Raw genomic sequence first — 21494 nt, 5'->3', positions numbered from 1 at the left:
GTGCATGTATAGATTGCCCACAGGTAGGTACTGCAGGCTCTGACCTAATATCTTGGTGAGTTCATAACTCCATGGCACCGCTGGGAGGTGGTGGAAGGTGGAGGCGGAAGGTGGAAGGAAGTCATGGGAAAGCTACACTGTGCCCTGACCTCTTTATGCCATCTCTCTGTCTCCTGGCTGCGTGGATATAAATTGGACTGACAACCTCTGAAACCTCAAGCCAAAATAAATTCTTCCTCCTTTAAGTTGTTTTGTCTACTGTCTGGTCAGGACAACTTAAGAGTTCACACAGCCCTGATATTTCCTCTTACCCATCCGCCCTGCTCCTTAGATACAGATCCCACATACCCATGTCACATTAGGAGTCAAACCCACCCCTCTCCCTGCTGCAAGCATCCAGGTCCTGCTAATGATTTAACTGATGGGAGCTGTCCTTCTGTATATATGCTTCTTTTATTGATAGATGAATAAAATACCGATTGGCCAAGCAGGAAGTATAGGCTGAGCTAGGAGATGAGGAGAATTCTGGGAAACATAGGCAGACTGAGTCACCATGAGTTCTGGAAGAGAGGATGCACCAAGCATTCTCCAGTAAGCCAAGACTATGTGGATATACATAGATGAATAGAAATGGGTTAATAATTAAGACAGAGCTAGCCAATAAGAAGCCCTAGCCACTGGCCAACAGTTTTATAACTAATATAGTATCCGTGTGTTTATTTGAAGCTGAAGGGTGGCAGAATCAGCTGGGACAAAGAACCTCTCGTTACATTTAACAGAGAAACTGATACCATTACTAGATTCATTCGGTAGAGGAGGAGATCCAGGTATGGTCATGCATACCTATGATCCCTGAATTTGGGTAACTGAAGCAGGAATATTATAAATCCAAAGCCTGCCTGGGTTATATATCAAGTTCTTGTCTAAAAAAGAAGATGGGGAAAGGGAAAAAAAGATTAGGAAACATAAGCACAGAGAGGCTTAGTAACATGCCTTGGTTCACACAGCTAGTGAGTAAAGAGCCAACTGCTGATCCAAGGCTGTCTTTACCCTTTCTGTGAAAAGGGTGGCTTAACTTGAGAAAGTTGGAATGCTGACACATCAGACCAGAATAGTTTCTCCCTAAAGGTTTCCTTGGACTTTGACACACTTATACAGACACACAATAAACACCTGAGAGGGCAGCTGCTGACTGTGTTGGTGTCCTGCTGTTGGTAACAATAGCCAAGAGGGCGATGTCCCTTCCTCCATTCACGACAAGCTTCCCTGCCTGTGTTCTGGAGAGCAGCCTCAGAGAAACCTTGGCTCCTGTCAGAAGTCAGCTCCTGCCTGGGAGATTTCAACCAAGTCCTCCCTGGAGACAGAGTGTAGTTAGTGAGAACTGGGGAAATGTAGCAGGGTCCTTGGTAATGGGCAGAGGCAGAAGTCCTTAGGAGGTAAATGTTTTCCAGATGGACCAGAAGTAAATCTGGGGTGGTGGCCTGGGAAGTGAGGAGGCGGCTACAGTGTGTAGGAAAGAGAAGGGATATTCACCCTCTGTCTGTCGAGAGGAATCATGGTGAACACTCCACAGCAAAATTACTCCACAGCCAATTACCGAGAGAAAAGTATACCAATTTACTTAACCCATGTTTTGTCTATATGGAAGACTCCATAATGAAGACACAAATACCTATCGTGAGTGTTCCCGTTAGGTTCAGGTGCAGTGACATATGCACAGAAATCTCAGCAAGCAGCACTCTTGAGGCACCCAGCACCCAAGAACAGCCCAGTACACATGAGGCAGCTCCATCTGTAGCCCATGGAGTAGGTGGTGTGAGTTTCATCCAACAGGCTAACGAGAAGCCAGCAAAGTCCATCTAGTCAAATTCAGAGAGCAGTAGGGTATAGCGGTGCACACCTGTACTGTAACCCTGCCACTTGGGAGGCTGAGCTGTATAGTGAGAGGCTGCATAGTGGCAAGGCTGGGCCTCATAGTGATATCCTTTCTCAAACAGCAAACAAACAAGCTGGGGATGTATAGGATATATATATATATATATACATATATATATATATATATATATATATATATATATATATATATATCAGTTGGTAGCTTACTCAGCAGGAATGAAGCCCTCTGTGTAATGATTTGGGAGCTAGTTGATGGAAAAAAAAAAAAAAAAAAAAGCCTTGCACAGCACCATGGCCACAGACCATCCCTGCCATGGAACTTTCATTCTGTTGTGGGGTAGGAATAACAGTGTTACAATAACCAGGGAAGCAAGCTGAATTCATTTTGTCAGAGAATAGTAAATGCCAAGAGAAAAGGAGACAGAGAAGAGGGTCAAGGGTCAAGAAAAGTAGGAAACGCAGAAGGGCATGCCAAGGAAATGTCAGGTGTGTTGATTTTTTCACTGAGGTGGCCAAAATACCTGACAACACATGGAGGGAATTGCCTGGGCTCTTGGTTTCAGAGGGATTTCAGCCCACCATGTCTGGGGAAGGCACAGCGTAGATGGGTGGTGGAAGGATGGAGTAGCTCACTCACATGGTGATGGACAGGATAAAGACACCTTGGAGCCCGAACCAGTACTGTGTTAAAACTTCTAAAGGCCTGCCCGCGTAACCTATCGTCACCAGCCCAGCGAGACTGAACTGTATAGACGCCACCCCCTTCTATTCACCTCCCGCCCTCTGTCTACTCTAGCACCTGTGGAGACCATGAGCAGCAGGGACAGAATAGCATCCAGCTGGAGTCTCAGGTGAGGGTCTGTTGTTACTTCTCTTGTCCTGTCTTTGAGGGAACTTTCACGGACCTGATCTTGAGAGTCTTTTTGGATTGCCACAGCTGCTCTGATGGAGATGGTGATGGCCGCTATGCTTGGAGGGGAGTTTTCAACAACAGAGGATTTCCAGGGGACACACCACCAATGTTGCACCTACAGATGTGGACCGACCGACGTAGACAGTGAAGATCGACTCCAAGTGGCTGATCCTCAGAAGCAATTTGAGACCAAATCTTCAGTGCCTTTCTTGTACTACATGTGGGGTCGTGTTCCTGGTGAGTTGTGTTCTTGTCAAAAGGAACCAGACATATCAGACAGCTGTTTGTGCAATGTGTGGTTCATTTTTTGATTTATTATGCATACTTGCGTATATGGGGGGGGTGTTCACCTGAGTGCAGGTGCCTGCAGTGTCCAGAGGCGTCCAATCCCCTGGAACTATGGACAACTGTGGGCTAGCTGCATAACAGGGATGCTGAGGAGCAAACTTGAGTCGTCTGGAAGAGTGGGGTGCACTGTTAACAGCAGTGCCGTCTCTCCAACCATTGGCTCAGGCTTTTGTTACCAAGTTTCTGGGAGGCAGGATGGCTGTTGTGTGGGTTAGGACGACCTATGGCTTGGTGCTGGAGAACAACCCTGGCTTCTACCCTTCAGATCAAAAGCAATCTAGCTCACCAGGGCTCTCAAACTACCCCCAGCAGGAGTTATCCTAGCCTGGCATCATGACCAACTTTTTTTTTTTTTTAAAGCAATGTTAATATCTTGTATTAATCATCCACTAGGACAGAGAAACTACAAGGACAGAAACTGTGTAAACATCCAGAGGTCAAAAGACACTATCTAAGTGACAAGAGAGGAAGAAAGCACAGTATAAGAAAACAGGGAGGGCTGCGAAGGGCACAGGGAGGGAAACTGGGTGACCTTCAAACAGTCATAGTGGCCCTGCCTGGCTGCCGTCACTGCTGCTGCTGAAGATCTCCAGTGCCAGCTGGCTTTTGAGCCTTTTAAGTGACTCTCAAAACAGAATTTCTTGCTCTGCCTTGTTGCCACCTGCCCTGCTCCTCCCACCCCTCACCCCCTCCCACTCCTTTTATTTTGGCTCTGCTGGCCTTGAGCAATCTTTCTGCCTCAACCTCCTGAGAAGGTGGAACATCAACTGCACCCATCAAGTCCCATTTCTTTCCTGTCCCTTCTCCTCCTCCCCTGAGTCTGGGTATCATTATATAGCCTTGGCTGACCTGGAGCTTGCTATGTAGAGCAGGCTGGCACAAATTCACAGATATCTGCCTGTCTACGTATCCCAAACTCATCTTTATGCGTGTGTGTTTGTGTGAACATATGTCATGTGCTTGCAGGTGCCTGTGTAGGTCAGAAGAGGGTGTCAGATCCCCCAGAGTTGGAGTTCAGGGCATTTGTGGGTGCTAGGAATCAAATCCCAATTCTTTCCCCTCTGGAAGAGCAGGAGGTGCTCTTAACCAATGGACCTTCTCTCAAGACAATTGTCCAAATTTCATTTATTTGTGAATTTATTTCGTGTTTGTATGCATGCAGGGGGATCCATCTTCCACCATGTAGATTCTGAGGCTAGAACTCAGGCAGAACTCAGGCTTCACAGCAAATGCCCTGACCTGCTGAATCACCTCACTGGCACTGTTCATTACTTTTAATTTTATGTTTTAGCTGCATATGAATATAGGTATGGGGTGTCGGTGAAACGAGGACATTTCTATGACAAGCATATGTAGCAAATTCTCCCTCTGCCCCCCCCCCATAACCATGCAAGTGAGTTAACAGCACCCTCTAGAGAGCTATCTACACACACATTGCTATTTGGTGCAAAGTACCTTTCTTAGTGATGCATGTGTCTATACACACACACACACACACACACACACACACACACACACACACAACGACAACGTTCCACACTTTCCATGTTACCAAATAATGACAATATACAACAATGGGGCTTGAAATCAAAGCACTTGGGAGATGGAGGCAGGGTGTTAGGAGTTCAAGCCTAGGTCTCAGAGTACTAGAAGAGACCGAGGGAGGGAAGAGGACGGGGGGGGGGCGGGGGCAGACTGGCGGGGGACAAAGAGGAGGAGAGAAGAAAGGAGACTGAGAAAGAAGAGGCAGAGGCGCCAGGAGGTAGCTGGTCCCCACCCCGTGCCCGTGGGAACGGCCCCGCCCGCCTCTGTGACGTCACCCGGAACCCGACGAGGCGGGGCGGCTGGCCCAGGCGGCTGGAGGGTCCTTAAAGAGCTAAGATGAGCGAGGGCAGCGCGGGGGACCCGGGCTACGGGTCCAGCCGGCAGCGGGCTGTACACCCAGGTAGGAAGCGGCGGGACCGGGCGTGCGGGAAGGCGGGGTGGCCGCCCTGGTCCTCCGCAGCGATCCGCTGCGGGGAAAGGGGTGGGCAGCCGACCTGCCCAGTGAGGAGGCTCCTCTCACCCTGTCTACCGAGCTGGGGAGGCAGTCCTCCCTTTCCACACGACCACCCCTGGGCCCAGGCCAACCTCTAGATCGCTGTAGTATCTGTTCTGTAAGAGATACTGACAACCTGCCTGCCCTACGGGCTGGCCTCGAGCCGCTTGCCCCTGGATATTCCCTTTAGATTCACTTGGAAGCCATTCTGTCTCTGGTCTTTATTGCTGTGTGAATTTTGCCAAGTGACTTGCCCTCTCTGAGTCTCAGATTGGCTGAGAAACAGTGAAATATTAATAAATGCTCCACATAGTCCTGGCCATAGTGAGACAATAGTCAATGGTAGCAGGGAGATTTTCTTAATAGTTATGTTAAACATACAGTCAGTTATAAGATTTTATAGAAATATGTAAAGACATCGCCCAGTAGATAAGAGTAGAGAGCTGCCAAGCCCCTCAGGCAGGCTTCCTTGTAGTTTGTATTTATTTTGTTTCTGCCCTGAGACAGACCTCACAATGATATCTGTAGGCTGAGTTTCAGTGTGAGATTGTATCTACCAAGGCAAAGCTTAGCACGCTGCAAGGATGAGAAGCGGCCATTGGGCCCTTCGCTTTGGGTTGTTTTCAACATCAAGAAGAAAGACCCCGATCCTGGAAAATGCTCTGGAATCAGGAAAAGAAAATCAGCCTCGGCTCTATGGTAGTTCTTTTCCTCTGTCTTAGCATTGCTGATGTCAGCTCCATTTCAGCCCGGTAGCAGTCAGAGGCTGTAGTGTGACTGGTTTAGAATCCCCCAGTGAGGGGAGGGGGCAGGTCCCCTGGTAGAGTTTTTCTGGCTCCCCATGAAGTTCCAGGATTCCACACCAGCATTGTGAAGCAAAGTATCTTTCTGGTTGGCTCCCATTGATCGTCAGGCATACGCTGCTATACTGTTGCCAGTCAGCTCATCTCAGATCTTTGCTGAGAGTTGAAGGGCCACTAAACCATTCTTGGGCCCCTATGGCTGAATAATCTCCCCACCCCCTTGTATATGCACAAGTTTTTACAATTTTTTTGCTTGATTTTTAACACTGAGAATTGATCCCAGGGCCTTACACATTCCAGACAAGAGCTCTCCCTCTGAACTACATTCCCCAGCCTTTTACAATTTAAGTTTTGTTTTGTTTGACACAATCTTATGTAATCCAGGCTGGAGTTGGATTCCTACCTCTGCCTCCTGACACTGGAAGTACAGGTGTGCACCAATACCTCTGGTTTTGTTTTGTTTTAAAAATTTGAGACACTGTCTTGTTATACTGCCCAAGCTGGCCTTGAACCTGGGATACAGGTCCATACTGCCAGCCCCAGGCAGATGCTGTTTTCTGATCTTCTAATAAAGAAGCATAAAGTGGGGCCTCTTTGGGAAAGGACACCACAGTGGCATGGCTTATTGTATGTGAGCAATGGTCTTGTGCTAGGTCACAGTGTATACAGTCAGGAGGGAACCCTCTGGAGATCTCTGCCCCTGAGTTCTTACAGTAAGATTGTAGTCAAGGGGCATCTGCTTTTGCAGTTGTCTGCAACTTTGTCTTGGACTAGAGCATCCTTCCCACTATGTCCTGGACATGTAGAGTGACCCAACTTTGCTGGCAGAGACCTTTCTTCCTTTCTGTCTGGGCCTCCTCAGAGCTGTTTGTGCTTCCCCACAATATGACCCATGTCCTCCTGTGAGCTGTAGTGTCCTGTGTCCATTCTTGAAGTCCACACCATGTTTCTGCAGTAACTCCTTGGTCATATAGGTCTCCTTGCCCAGAGTGCAGGGTGCTGGGTTTGGATGTGAATGCCTAGATGTTGGGAGCATGGCTCATGGGGCTGTCCTGGGGCCAGTGGCAATGCTACAAAACATTAACTGTTGTTATTTATGGCTGTGCCTCCTTGTGCCACTGGGTTCCTGGAAGGTGGCCAGGCTCACCAGTGCCTGGCACTCTGATGATATAAATGGTGTGGATGCCCTTCTCTACTGGTTCCTGTTTTCACTCATCCCTCCCATGCCCACTTGATGGTACTGTTCGGCTAGAGACACTGTCCCTCTACCTTGGGGACCATGACCTTCCTTACAAGATATATTTCTATCTATCTATCTTTTCCTTCAGGGTCACTTCTTCCCAGAAGCCCTCCTTGACTGCCTCTCCCAGGCTGGACTCTGTCCCCACCATATGCTCTTGAGACCCCCTGGCTTCCCCTGATGGGGAGTGATTCTTCCTATCCTTGCCTTAATGCATTTTTGTTTTGTTTGGAATAGTTTGTTACGCAGCTCAGGCCTGCCTAGGTGTAGACCAGGCTGGCCTCAACTCTCACCTTCCAGATGCTAGGATGAAAGAAATAGGTCACCATGCCCAGCTGTATTATCAGAATTTAAGTGGCCTCTACTTTCCTTCATTTCCTTTGCATGGATTCCTTTAAAACTAGGCAATCTTGAAAGATTGATCCAACCCCAGGCAAAGGGACGGTGGGGGACATAGTCACCACCTGGGTCAGAGTAAAAATGAAGTGAGCTTCCTGGCCTGTGTGCTTGCTCCCCCTATTTGGGTCTTGGTGCATCCTTTTTACAAAAAAAGGATTGTCTTGCCAAGCTACTTTGTCCATGCACTCTTCCATGTGATCATTTATTCCTAACATTTCCTCTCTTCCCTTCTCTCTTTCCTCCCTCCATTCCTCTTCCTCTCTTTCCTTCATGGGGGTGTGATCACACACGTTCAGCTGTTATTCATCAGCATGGAGTAATGAGAAGCATGCCTCCTACCCCCCAATGAGAACCTACCCTGCACACCCCATTCCCCAGTGTGAACCCTTTCTGCACACCCCCATCCCCAGTGAGAACCTTTTCTTCATGCCCCCATCCCAGTGTGAACCCTCTCTGTACACCCCCACCCCCCAGTGAGAACCCACTCTGCTATTCAGAAAGAATAAGGAGAAAGTGCTTTAATGATAGCTCACATCCCACCCTGGCTGATGTCCAAAGAGGAGCTGACCTGGAGGTTTTATTAACCTACACACTGTAGTCTTATGTATTCCACACACACTGTCATCCTTAAAGCTCTCTCAGTTCAGTCCCAGGTCACACTTAGCATAATTTAAACAGAGACAGGACACTGAAGTCGGGCCACTTGGGCAGATGGCAGAGTTACATAGCTGAGATATTGCCAGGATTATTTCTTAACAACCAGTGTTATTCTGTCCGGATGTTTGTTACCCATCTTGCCCACCTGACAGAACTGTGCTTCTCCTGGTGAGAGCTCAGGGAACTTAACTGCAGACCAGGACTTAATGGTGGTTGCAAACCTGCTCTGCCCCTTGAGCTGCCCTTAGGGGCATGTTCTTTGCATGCCCTAAACGTAGTTGTGGCATGACTTTTTCCTTCCTGAAGTTTTTAGCAAGCCTGGTTATCTCTAGTCATAGTGGAGGCAGTGTTCCTTCATCTACATTCCACTTTGTATAATTTATATTCCCTAAGCAAGTTAATTAGTAAATCCTTTATAGTAACGATTTTACTACTTTAAAATTTCCTTTGCTTCAGGAGAAGGGTCTGACTGGGGCTGACTGGCTCCAGCAAATTTCCATTATCCCCACGGAAACTCCACCCTATCCATCAGTCCCTCCCCCTCCTCAGCAGCCAGCAGGCTCCTACTTCTGTGGATCTCCAATCTAGACACTAATATGAGTGGTTAGTGGCTTCCTCTTGGCACATCATTAGTAGTCATCCATGCTCACATGAAATAGTGCTTCATTCCTTTTCATGGGTGACTAATACTTCACTATCTGTTGGTCCCACTTTGTGTATGCACTTACCCACTGATGGTCATCCAGGCTGACTCAGTCCTTGGGTGCCTGTGAAGGGGGTTGTTCAACCCACATGTGCACAGCTTTCTTGTTGGAAAGCCTTGCTCTCTCCCTTCTTTTCTTCCTTTCCCCCCAGTATTCCAGACAGGGTCTTAGAGTATAGCCAGTCCTGGCCTTGAACCTACTATCCTGCCTGTCACTCAGTGCTGTGTGTACAATGCCTATCTACATCAAAGGTTTTTTTTTTTGTTTTTTTGTTTTTTGTTTTTTTGGTTTTTTTGTTTTGTTTTGTTTTTATAGACTTGAAGATCCAAAGTGCCAGGGTGATCTCTCCATTTTGCTGCTTAGGTGCTGAAGCCACATGGTATCACCTCTGGGGAACTGAAAGGCAGGCCAGGGATGTGTGTGTGAGCTATGCTAATAGGCCAGGCAGGGCACCCAGCTTCTCAGGGAACCACCAGGCAGTTTCCTTGTTGAGATTCCTATTAGCACCTGTCAAACACAGGCTAAGTCCTTCCAGCCACCTAGACCAGCTGGGGAGATTAAAGTTAATTTTCTTCTGTCTTGAGGACAAAGGATTCCAGTTTTCATGACTAGCCTTGGGCAAGATAAGTTCTGTATGTGTGCCTTGCCTAGTAGCGGGGACATGAGATTCTGAGGCACAGTAATTTGGGATATTGTCCCAGAGCCCTGACAGCACTACTATTTTTGCTTGGTCTTTGTAAGACTAAGAACATGAGGTTTGCGACAGGCCCCATCATGCCTGGGCTTCTGCAGATATACATACCATCCGGCATTTGCGTAGACTTCTCTTCTACTTGAGTCAAGTCTGCTTCACCACATTAAATACGAAGACAAATAGCCATTGGTCTGTGGTGTTTGTCTTTCCTTATCTGCTGAGCCCATTCATCGGGCCAGTGACCCACCGCTCTTCTAGGTTTCTGAGGAGGGTGGAATGTTCTGGACAAGGCTGGAGATTCCTTGAGCCTTTTCTAGTCAGGGATCTCTTGGGGACTGGTTTTGTGGAGCTATTTTTGCCCCTCTGTCTGGAAGAGCCCAGCTCTCTGCCCAGCAACCGTGACCCAGATTAGAGGTGGCTTTCTTTGTTTTTTCAGGAAGTGAAAACATCGGAGGATAAAAGGGGGAAATGTCTTTGCAGGGTTGTGACTTTGTTGCAAGCTGGCTGCTCTCTCCTAAGGAGGATTGTTTGGGTCTGGGACCATTCAAACTGGGCTGCACATTTGAGGTTCCCTCTCAGAAGGAGGAGGGAGATGGGTCAGCTCTAGTCAGACCTTTGGGCTGACCCCTAGAGAGCCAGCCTGCAAAGCTCCAGATCAAGGGAGTAAACAGAGGAGGAAAGATTGGGAAGAAAATCCAAGGGAGCCTAAATGCTGGGAAAGAAATTACACAAAGGCTGGGGGTGGGGGGTTGGGTGGGGTGGGGATATAATACCAGCCCAGATGTGAAGTGATTCTGAGCTGAGGCAGGAGGATATAAAGAGTGTTGGGGGCCCTTGTTGGCAACCCAAGTGGGAGGAGCCTTCAGGGAGAGGGGGACCTGAAGGGCAGAGGGTAGGTGGGGCTAGATAAGAAATAGAGAGGGGTAGGCACAGGAGGTGTGAGCAGGAGGATCAGGAGTTCATGCCATTCTCAACTATGTTGTCAGGTGATGCTAGCCTAGGCTACATGTTGTCAGGTGATGCTAGCCTAGGCTACATGTTGTCAGGTGATGCTAGCCTAGGCTACATGTTGTCAGGTGATGCTAGCCTAGGCTACATGAAACCTTGTCTCAAAAGGCCAACCAGGGCTGGTGAGGTGGCTCAGAGAACAAAGATGCTTCAGCCAAGCCTGGTGACCTGGGCTTGATCTCTGGGTGGAAGGAGAGGACTCCGAAAAGTTGTCTGCTGAGCCCCACAGTGGTTGTCTAACCTCTACATGTATGCACCCTGGCTCACCCACCTACACACAACAGGTAAATGTATTATTAGAAACCAAACTTAAACAGCATCGGGAAAGAGCCAAGCAGGTTCTCCATGACTAGTCAGCGGGAGGCAGAGGAATGCGGGGGTGTAGTTTTTTTTTGTTTTATTGTTTTTATCTTTGGGGGCCTGCCACCCAACTCCAAAACAATACACGGAGTCTTATTCTTGTTTAGCTTGGCTTGTTTCTAGCCAGCTTTTCTTTCTTTTCTTTTTAATTTTTTTTTTCATTTTACATTCCAACCCCGGTTCCCCGTCTCGCCCCTTCTCCTGCCTCCCCACCTCCCTTCATCCCACCCCTTCCATCCACCCCTCAAAGGGGATAAGGCATCCCTCGGGGAGTTACCAAAGTCTAGGATAACAAGTTGAGGCAGGACCAAGCCCCTTCCCCCTGAAGGGGCTTCCCGCCCCCCCCCCAAAAAAAAACAGTTTGTGCACCCTGGGTAGGTCCTGGTCCCACTGCCAGCCCCCCTCCCCCAAAACACAGATCAAGCCGCATGACCATCACTCACATTCAGAGGGCCTTCTTTGGTCCCATGCAGGTTCCCCAGGTGTCAGTCCAGAGTTCGCGAGCTACCGCTAGCTTACGTCGGCTATCTCTGTGGTTTTCCCCATCAGATCTTGAGCCCTGCCCCTTTGCTCATATTATCTCTTTAACTGAACTTCAGGAGCTCAGCCCAGTGCTTGGCTGTGGATCACTGCATCTGCTTCCATCAATTGCTGGATGTAGATTCTATAATGGGAGTTAGGGTGGTCACTAATCTGATTACCAGGAAAGGCCACTTCAGGCATCCTCTCCACCATTGCTAGGAGTCTTAGCTGGGGTCATCCTTAATGGATTCCTAGTTTTCCTAGCACCAGGTTTCTCCCTAACCCCATGATGGCTCCCTCTATCATGATATCTTTCATTGCTCTCCCTCTCCATTCCTCCCCCAACTTGGCCATCTTGATCCCTCATGTTCTCATCCCTGATCCCTCTCTTCTGCCCCCTACCAGTTTACCCTTCCTGGGACCCTCCTTGTGTGTCCTTAGAGGCCTCCTTTTTACCTAGCTTCTCTGGGCCTGTGAATTGAAGCATTTAGTCAGCTTTTCTTAAATTACCCCATCTACTTTTTGTCTCTGGGCTTTTACTTTTCTCTATTCTATATGTCTTTCTTTACTTCTTACTCCATTGTTGGTTGGGTCCCTGATTCTCCTCTCCTTCTCCTTTTATTGCTCCCACCTCTTCTCTCTCCTTGTTATTCTCTCTGCATCCTAGCTCTGCCTATCTCTCTCCTGTCTAACTATTGGCTGTTCAGCTCTTTATTAGACCAATCAGGTGTTTTAGGCAGGCAAAGTAACACAGCTTCACAGAGAATTAAACAAATGCAACATAAAAGAATGCAACACATTTTTCCATCATTAAACAAATATTCCGTAGCATAAATGAGTGCAACACATCTTCAATTAATATTCCACAACAGGGGAGTACTAAGGCATGGAGGCCATCATTGGCTGCATAGTGGGGTTCTGGGTTCTGTCTCAAAGAGGGAGGAGGGAGAGAGAAAGAGAGGAAGGAAGGACCCTCCCCCCTCACACTCCTGGTTCTGATTGCTGTCCCTCAGTGGCTGATTCCCAGATTTATAGCACTGCCCTACCCTTTCTGGGAAGCACTACATATAAGGCTGTTAGAACTCTGGCTAATTGGGAACTGGAGAGATGGCTCAGTGGTTAGGAACACTGTCTGCTCTTCCAGGAGACCTGGGTTTAGTTCAAAGCACCCACATGGCAAATTATAACTGTCTGTAATTCAAGTTACAGGCGATCCAACATTCTCACACAGACATACATGCAGGTAAAGAACTCTGGCTACTAAATGGGGCCAGCAAACTATGACCCAAGGAAGAGCAAGGACCTTTTAGGTGTGTTTTATCTACACCAGCATTCCCTTCCCCAATGGCAAGCTGCGTCTCTCTGGGGACACAGCTCTGTGATACAGGTCTCCAGGCCAGCATGAGTTTCCTCTAACATCTAAACTTGAGCTGGAATAGCTTGGAAGCCTGTGAGTTGTATCCTTGTTGACTACTGAGGCAGCTGGGGCAAATTTCTCCTATATGCCCTGGACTCTCTTCCAGTCTGTCTTGCTGTGTAATCAGGGGACTCCCTAACTTATTCTCACTCTTGACTGGTTTTGAGTCTTCTCTTGGTGGACATCAAGGTTCCACTACACCTGGGCTCTAAGGGACCTGTCCCCTGGCTGCCAAGTAAGCAATGTGGAGGCATCAATGACAGTGAATAGCCCCGGTGTGTGTGAAGAGGCCTCTGGTAGAGCTTAGAGGAACAAGGATGACCTGGGTCAGGCAGGCCAGAGCCTGTTTGTGAGGACTCTGCAGGCCTGGGTCTGCATTTGCCTATGGAGTGTGTAGCTGTAGTGCATGAGAAGACCCTGTGTAATTCGACCCAGTCACGGTGAGACTCACTGGAGATCCAGTGTAAAAGTTTTCCTTAATTGTGGCCTGGAACTTGACAAGTGGCAAAAAAGTAGGCTAGGCTGGCTCCAGGGATCCGCCTGCTTCCACCTTCCCAGCGCTTGGATTATAAACACATGCCACTATACTCAGCTTTTTCGTCGGGGTCCTGGGATTGAACTCTGTTCCCTGTGCTTGAAGGCAAGCACTTTACCAACAGAGCCATCTCCCCAGCTCCATTTGTTTATATTTGTTTTGAGAAAGGGCCTCACCCTGACTGGCCTCAGAGTCTCAATCCTCCTGCCTCAGCCTTTGCTTTGGACTTTCTGGAAGCAGTCTTGGTAGAGAGAAGACAGTCCACTAAGGACTATTCTGGCCCCCACCAAGAAGACACCTCCCATGCACAGTCAGAATCATCCCACACACTAAGCTTTATCAATGAATAGTAAGTCTCAGCTTCCACGTGTCTCACCATGTCAGCTGCCACCTATTTTTGTGAATGACCTTTTGTTAGCATACAGCTGTGACTTTCACTTGGGGATCTTTTCTGCTATGTGGGCAGCAGAGACTTGGGGTACGTGCTTTTCTGTTTGGCTGTTGTCTAAACACTTTACATATGAGAGCCGACCGAGGCACAGGATGGTCAAGGACCATGCTAGCCTACAACAGGGAGGAGGAGGAAGAACTGGGGTGCAGCACCAGGCAGGTGGCCAGGGAGGCAAGGCTCTGTCCTCCAGGCCTTGCCCAATCATCAGGCACACTGACTCATAGGAACTGGCCCACAGCCAACATACCTGACTCTCGTCTGGCAACACAACTAAAATCCAGGCACTTGACCCAGTGGTAGCTCTGATTAGCAAGTTAGTCACCCGTTCCTATTTGCTCATCTGGTTGTAAAATGTGGGGCCCAGCCAGTCCCCTGAATTGGCTCTGATGTGACTAGCTGGTGTGACTCAGGTTGGTCCTCCTAGCCCACTGTTCAGGTGTCTCGTGGGTAGACAGCTCTTTTCCTGTCTTCCCCAGACTCCGTGCCCCAGGGAGCCAGACTCTTCCACAATATCCACTATAGCACCAGCCACAGGTAGCTTTGGACATGTGACCAAATGAAAACTTCATTTTCTCAGTCACACCTCAGTTGCTTAATGATCCCAGATACAGAACTTTTCCTTCTGTCTTAGATTTCTGTTGCTGGGGACCATGAACAAAAGCAGTTTGGGGAAGAAAGGGTTTATTTCAGCTTACACCTCCAGGTAACACTCCATCACTGAGGAAAGCCAGGGCAGGGCAGGAACCTGGAGGCAGAAACTGAAGCAGAGGCCATGGGGAGCTCAATTTACTGGCTTGCTCTTGTGGGTTGCTCAGTCTGCCTTTTATACACTCCAGGATCAGGATCATTTGCCAGGGGTGGCCCCACCCACAATGAGCTGGGCCCTCCTATGTCATTAATCAAGGAAGTGTCCCACAGATTTGTCTACAGGCTAATCTGGTGGAGATATCTTCTCAATTAAGATTCCCTCTTGTGATCTCTGAGGGCACCAGACACCCATGTGGTGTACAGACACATGCAAACAAAACACTCATACACGTACATAAATCTAAAAACTAAAAAGACTCCCTCTTCTAGGTTTATGTCGAGTTGGCAAAAAAAAAAAAAAAAAAAAAAAATGACCAATACGTAAACCTTCCCTGAGGGATGTGTGCCCAGCTTGGACCACGGCCATGCTACTGTGTAGAAATAGTGGCAGCCGCAGTGATGTCTGCTAAACTCCTGTCAGAGCAGCATTGCTCTGCCGCAAATCCTTCATGGTACCAAATAAAAGCAAATGTCTTCCATGGTACCTGCCCCCCCCTTCACCCCCATGACCTACTGTCCTCCCTGTTGACTCTCTAACTGTACTGTTTCTTAAATCAGTTTAGCTCTGCCTGCCTCAGGGCCTTTGCTCTTGCTGTTTTCATCATTGATAGCCTTTCCCAGGATACCTGCATAGCTGTTTTTCCCCATTTTCTCAGCCTTCCTCAAATGTCAGCTTCCTGGGGTACTGTCCTTGACCACTCTGTTTGAAATTATACCCCATCCCCTAAGGCCTCCTCACCTCCCACCCCCAACTTATTTTTCTCCATTTTATCATTGCCTGACATATGTAAAAGACATGGGCATGGTATGTGGTATTCAGGTGTATCTCAATTTTAAAGAGCTGGTTGGCCTATGATAGTTTCTCATCATGAGGGAGTGGATGGGTGCATGGGTGAGAGGGATGATGATCTTTGTGGGGGGGGGAGGGCAGCAGTGCTTAGGAAGCTTTGTGTTGCTTTATTGAATTTTTGTTTGTGCATGGCGGGATGTGTTCATGTGTCATGGCACATGTGTGGAAGTCAGAGAACAACCTGCAGCAGTTGCCTCTCTTCTACCGAGTAGTTCCTAGGGATGAACTGAGGTCATCAGACCAGTGGCAAGTGCTGTACCTGCTGAGCCATCTCCATGGATCCCTTGGATATTTTTAAAGCATTTGATGGATGTCTTGTGGTAGTTTTTTAAGTCTCTGAATCCTAGAAACTTATAGGAAAAGCTGTTGAAATCTGTAAGTATGTGTTTTTTCAGGCTTCCTACTTCTAGTTAGCTTCCAGAAGAACAGTGACGTCAAGCCATAGAGAATGGACAAGTGTTCAGGAACCAGTGTAACCAGACTCTAATCAGTATCTCCCTGATTGTGTTAATCACAGATAAAGAACAATGAATTGTGTTCCTAACAGACAACAGTGCATTTCCATAAACAAGATATGGAAAGAACCCGAAACAAGTAGAGTCAGTGTTTCCTGCCAGCTCCCCACTCCCCCTCTTTAAAAGGTTTCAATGTAGAGCTGGGAATGATGCCCCACGCCTGTAACCAGAGGCTTGGACAGGCTGAGGCTAAAGGATCTTGAGTTTGAAACCAACCTGGGCTACAGAGAAAGTTCCAGGTTAGCCTGGGATACATTAACACTCTGAAAAACAACAGTGACTTTTATTTTCAATTGTAAAACGTTATTAGCCATACAGAAAATATTAAAGAAAATGCTTCATTTTTCCCCCTTGATTTTTACATCCTGCTTGCTTTCTGGTGAGCTAACCACGAACTTTGGTCAAAAGCTTGGTGGGTAATTGAACACTTTGTCCTCAGCAGCAGATTCATTCATTCCTCATTCATTAATTCATTCATTCATACATTCATCAAATATCTATCAGACCTACCATGTGCCAAGCCCTGTGCAGACCCTGAGGATCCAGAGGTGGTGGAGAGAGATGTGGTCCTTGAGAGAGGACAGAGACAATGTACATTAAATGGCATAGATTAAGGATGGGGATGACTGTCATAGAGTGGGCACTTAGGAGATGTGGAGGCTGAAGAACTGGGAGGAATCTCATTACATAGAGAGCAAACCTGCATCCTCTCCAGAATCCTAACCTTGCTCCCAGCCAACAGAATGAGAGTTGCCTCCCAACCTCATTGTTTTGCTGTATGTGGTTTTAGGAACCTATGGTCAACTATGGTCCAAAATATTACCAATTTTAATAGCTTAAAATTTTTAAATCACATCACACCACATTTTGTGTGGTGACACAAAACACCACAGTATATCCATGCTGTATTATACAACAGCCACCCATATCTTTGTCCCCACGGGAGTGTTTGCATTTTTAAGTCCCTTCTGCTTCACACTCAGGCTGTGTATGCCAAAGAGGAGCTGAAGTGCTTCCTGACTTACTAAGAAAAAAAAGACAAGAATCCTGTGTGCTGAGCTTACTATGATGACAGAATGTGTCCCCTTCTAAGAAATCCATGATGGCCTTGCTGTCACACCTCAAAGCTGCAAAAGCTGGACTGGAGCAATGGCTCAGTGCTTAAGAGCTGCTCTTGCAGAGGCCAGGATCTACATCAGGCAACTTACAACTACCTGTGATCCCAGCTCCAGGGGATGTGATGCCCCCTTCTGTCCTCCTTAGGCACCTGCATACATATGCATGACCCCCAACCCCATAATTTAAAACAACAGCAACTGCAAAAGCTAAGGTCACAATGTATGATAAGCGTTTAATTCTGATGGAAAAGACAGAGCTGACATTGTAGCTCAGTGATAGAATGCTTGCCTAATGTGCCCTGAGTCCATCTCCAGAAACATGTGTGTGTGTGTGTGTGTGTGTGTGTGTGTGTGAATACATATATGTATGTGTCTAGTATAAAGAGAATGCCATGATATTCTTTGTTTTAGGCATCCATTGGCATCTTGGACCGTGTTCCATGTGGGAAAAGAGGACACTATTGTAATTTCCACAGTAACTGACAGACTCTCCGTGACCCACAGGGCCCCTTCTTAACCAGAGTTCCACAAACCCGAGAGTAGGAAGCAGTGCCCTCAGTGAACACCATATTAGGCTGAAGCTGCTCTTGGCAGGCATGCTGTGAAGCAGCAGGGCCCTTGGTGCCATTTAGACCATTGTTGGCCAGTCTCCTGGGAGGGTGGACTCTAAAAATAGCTGCCAGGACCTAAGGACACCCTCTACATGTCCTTGCTTCTGTCTTTTCACTTGTCCCTCCATCTGTCCGTCTGTCCGTCCATCCATCCATACATCCATGCATCCATCCATCCATGCATCCATCCATTCTCCCATCTATCCTTCCTTCAAGTGGAGGGTTTTCTAGGAGCAAAACACTGCTCTAGACTCAGAGGCTCAGTTGAGCCTGGTAGGGAAGGCCTGTCATTCCAGCTGCTGAGGAGCCTGAAGCAGGAAGATACTGAGTTCAAGGCTGCTTTGGAGAGCTTAGTGAGATTGTGTCACAGTACAAAGAGGGTTTAAGATATGGCTGAGAGTAGAGCATTTGACTGACATGTGTGAGATCCTGGGTTCAGTTCAAGTTCTGAAAATGAAATAAGGTAGCTCTCTGCTTTGACCAATACCATCAGTCATCACCTGACCCTCCTATTTTGGTAACAGCCTAACTGCTTCCGGCTGATCCCAGTGACCAAGGAACTCTAGTTGTTTCTAGATGGTCACCCTGACATTGGAAATATGCACATGACAACTAAGCAGCCCCCACACTGACCATTGACCTAACTGGCCATGCTGATGGCAAGACCGAGTCAGAGGCACACCTGACAATCATACTCGCCAAGGATGACCTGTCCTAGGCTCAGAGAGATGCAGCCGGTAACCTTTGTAAGATGCCAGAGTGGAGACTGTTTTGACCCCGAGACATGGGCAAGTCATCATCTTTCTGATCCTTAGTTTCCCTGTTTAAAAGCCAGAGCACTGAAGCTGCCTGTATCTCCCTGCACAGGTGTGAGAAGTCAGTTGGAGTTTTGAAATGGGCAGTCCTGTATGAAAGCACAAAGAGGTTGAGCCTGGGAATGAGGATACTGTTGGATATGTTTTATTTAAAGATGGGAAATTTCCCTGGAGTGGCTAAGGAGAAATGTGTGTATACAGTATAATATTCAGCCATTACCTACTTTGTCTGTGTGGCATTTTAGTGTTTACAAGACCATTTTAAATCCACAGCCCATTTCACAGGGGATGTGGGACTTGGGGGGATCTGATAGTATGTTAGGTCCCCTGACCCAGTGCTTAAGAGCAAGTTGGAAAGCTCCTTTACCTCCTGTGGAGTTGAACCCTTTCTTGAGTGTGTGCATGTGTGTATGTGCATGAGTGTGTATGCCTGTGTGTGTGCATGTGTGTGTGCCTGTGTGTGTGTTTGTGCATGTTTGTGTGTGTGCCTGTGTGTGCATGTGTGTGTGTGCCTGTGTGTGTGCACATGTGTGTGCATGTGTGTGTGGATGTGTGTATATGTGCATGTTTGTGTGTGAACATGTGTGTGTGCGCATGTGTATGTGTGCCACAGCACATGTGGAGGTCAAAGAAAATCCTTCAAGAGTTGATCTCTCCTGCTGTGAGTTTTGGGATCAAACTCAAGGCTCCAGGCTTGCACTGCGAGTTCTTTTGCCCCATGATGGTGAATTTTCATCTTCAACTTCACTGTCTACCTTTCTATTCTAAATCCAGTCAAGTTGAGTCAGGGTCATGTGTAATCCAGGCTGACCCTCACACTTGCAGCAGTCCTCCTGCCTCAGCCTCCTGACTGTATACATGTATACACTGCTAGGCCTAGCTTCCAGTACTTCTAACAGTCATGCCCAGAGTAAGTGCTCAGTATAGATCACAGTGTGACAGGTGCCCATAGCCTGTGGTGTTAGATGCCCTGTTCCTAAGATGAGTAGAATTAATATCTTTGTGGGATGGCCTGGCTGGTGGGTAACAGCACAGCATCTGAAGCCCAGCCAGGCTGCAGTCCCCATCCTGCAATGGACCCTGACCCTGTTGAATATTCAATGGGCTCCATATTCAAAGACCTTTGTTCATAGTTAATAACAGTTCTTTGTTGCTGCCTAGAGGGGGGAGTGGCCCCAAGGCGGCACACATGCCCTACTGCCTTCTATGTTGAACTCAATTGCTGGAGGCAGCCCTGTCTGACAGGAGAGTGGCTCACATCCTCGGGGTGTGGCAGGGCGAATGTGGCCTGGCTTGCTCATGAGGTTGGCAGAGCCCAGGCGCATGTCTCTGCGTCATCTACAGTAGCATAACTGCTGTCTTGTGTCTGAGCATGCCTGTCAGGAGAGGGCAGAGGTTAGGGAATCTGCACGTTCCAGAGAGATCTGGAATGCTGGCCCTTAACGTCCCCCAGCCCTCTCACACTTCCAGGTACATCTAGGACGCACGGGGGTGGGAGGGTGCGGGGGGGGGGAGACGATACTGCATGTCTGCCACCTCACTGAGAACTCCCACCCTGGTGAGCACCTGTAATGCTGTGACCATACCCACTGTACCCAGGCTTGTCCTTAGGGTCTCACTATGTAGCCTTGGTGGTTTCAAATTCAGAATTCTCTTAGTCTCTAAAGGGTTAGGCTCACAGTATGGATTCCAGCAGCCTGCTCATGGTGACCTGTTAAACTGTGGTCAGAACACAGTCAGCTCTGGCCCCAAGGCCTCAATGGCTCCTTTCTTGGTGACATCTGCAGGTCATATGAGCCTGTAAGATCTCATTGACTCAAGTCCAGCCACTCAGACCTCTTATTTTTCTCTTTTCCACACCACACATACGATGCCCATATGGATGGTCTCTGTGTCTGGGGACAAAGGCAAGGGGCTTGGTTCTTCTCAATGGGTTCTACTGACTGGGTTCCTTTTAAATTACATTTGTTTTTTATGTGTGTGCATAAATGTGTATGTATGCGTGCTATGGTGCATATTAAGAGGTCAGAGGACAGATTGCAGGAGTTATTCTACTCTGTCATGTGGTTCTGGAAGTCGAACTCAGATCCTCAGTGTCAGTGGCAGCTGCCTTTACCCTCTGAGCCATCTTGCTGGCCCTGGCTGCTTTCTTATATGACTGACCCAAATGCCCAGAAGTGGCTTCTGGGCTCTTTTAGGCCTTGGGACTGGCAGAGGTTTTGTTGTTGTTGTTTTTCTTTTGTGCCCTTTAGTTAAAGCAAGTCACAGCTCAGGCTTAGGGGAGGGGGCATTAGGTAGGAGGGCTGGATGACCCCACCATCCACCGACAAGGTGGACTCTGGGGCTTTTGTCTGTCCATCCTTCTGCAGTCAGGGGTCTGCACACCTTTCTGCAAATGCGCCATGCACACTGCTGCCCCAGGCTCTTTCTGCTTCCTATCTGATCTCTCCCACATAGCATCAAGTCTGTGCCCTTTCACTGAGCTTCAGCTAAGGGAAGAACTGACCAAAAACAGAAAGTACTTAGCCAAAACCAGCACCCCACCCCAGTTTCACCTCTGTCCTTCACACTTCAGCATCGCCCCACTGTGCTTTGGGGGTTTGTTGTTTTCATTGTACTCATTACTTCTTGGCCTAAGTGTATCACCAGCTTATTGTCTGGTTCTCTCACCCACCTCAGAACATAAGCTGCATAAGAGTTAGGACATTTTCCTTGGTTACCAAGGCATCCCTGGATCCATAAAGGACATATGGTAGGCCTATTTGTTGAATGGCTATTTGGAATGAGGAAACT

This window comes from Phodopus roborovskii, unplaced genomic scaffold, assembly GCF_943737965.1.
Source record: "Phodopus roborovskii unplaced genomic scaffold, PHOROB, whole genome shotgun sequence".
Classification (NCBI taxonomy): domain Eukaryota; kingdom Metazoa; phylum Chordata; class Mammalia; order Rodentia; family Cricetidae; genus Phodopus; species Phodopus roborovskii.
The sequence above is the reverse complement of the archived record's forward strand: the minus strand, read 5'-3'. Positions refer to the sequence as shown.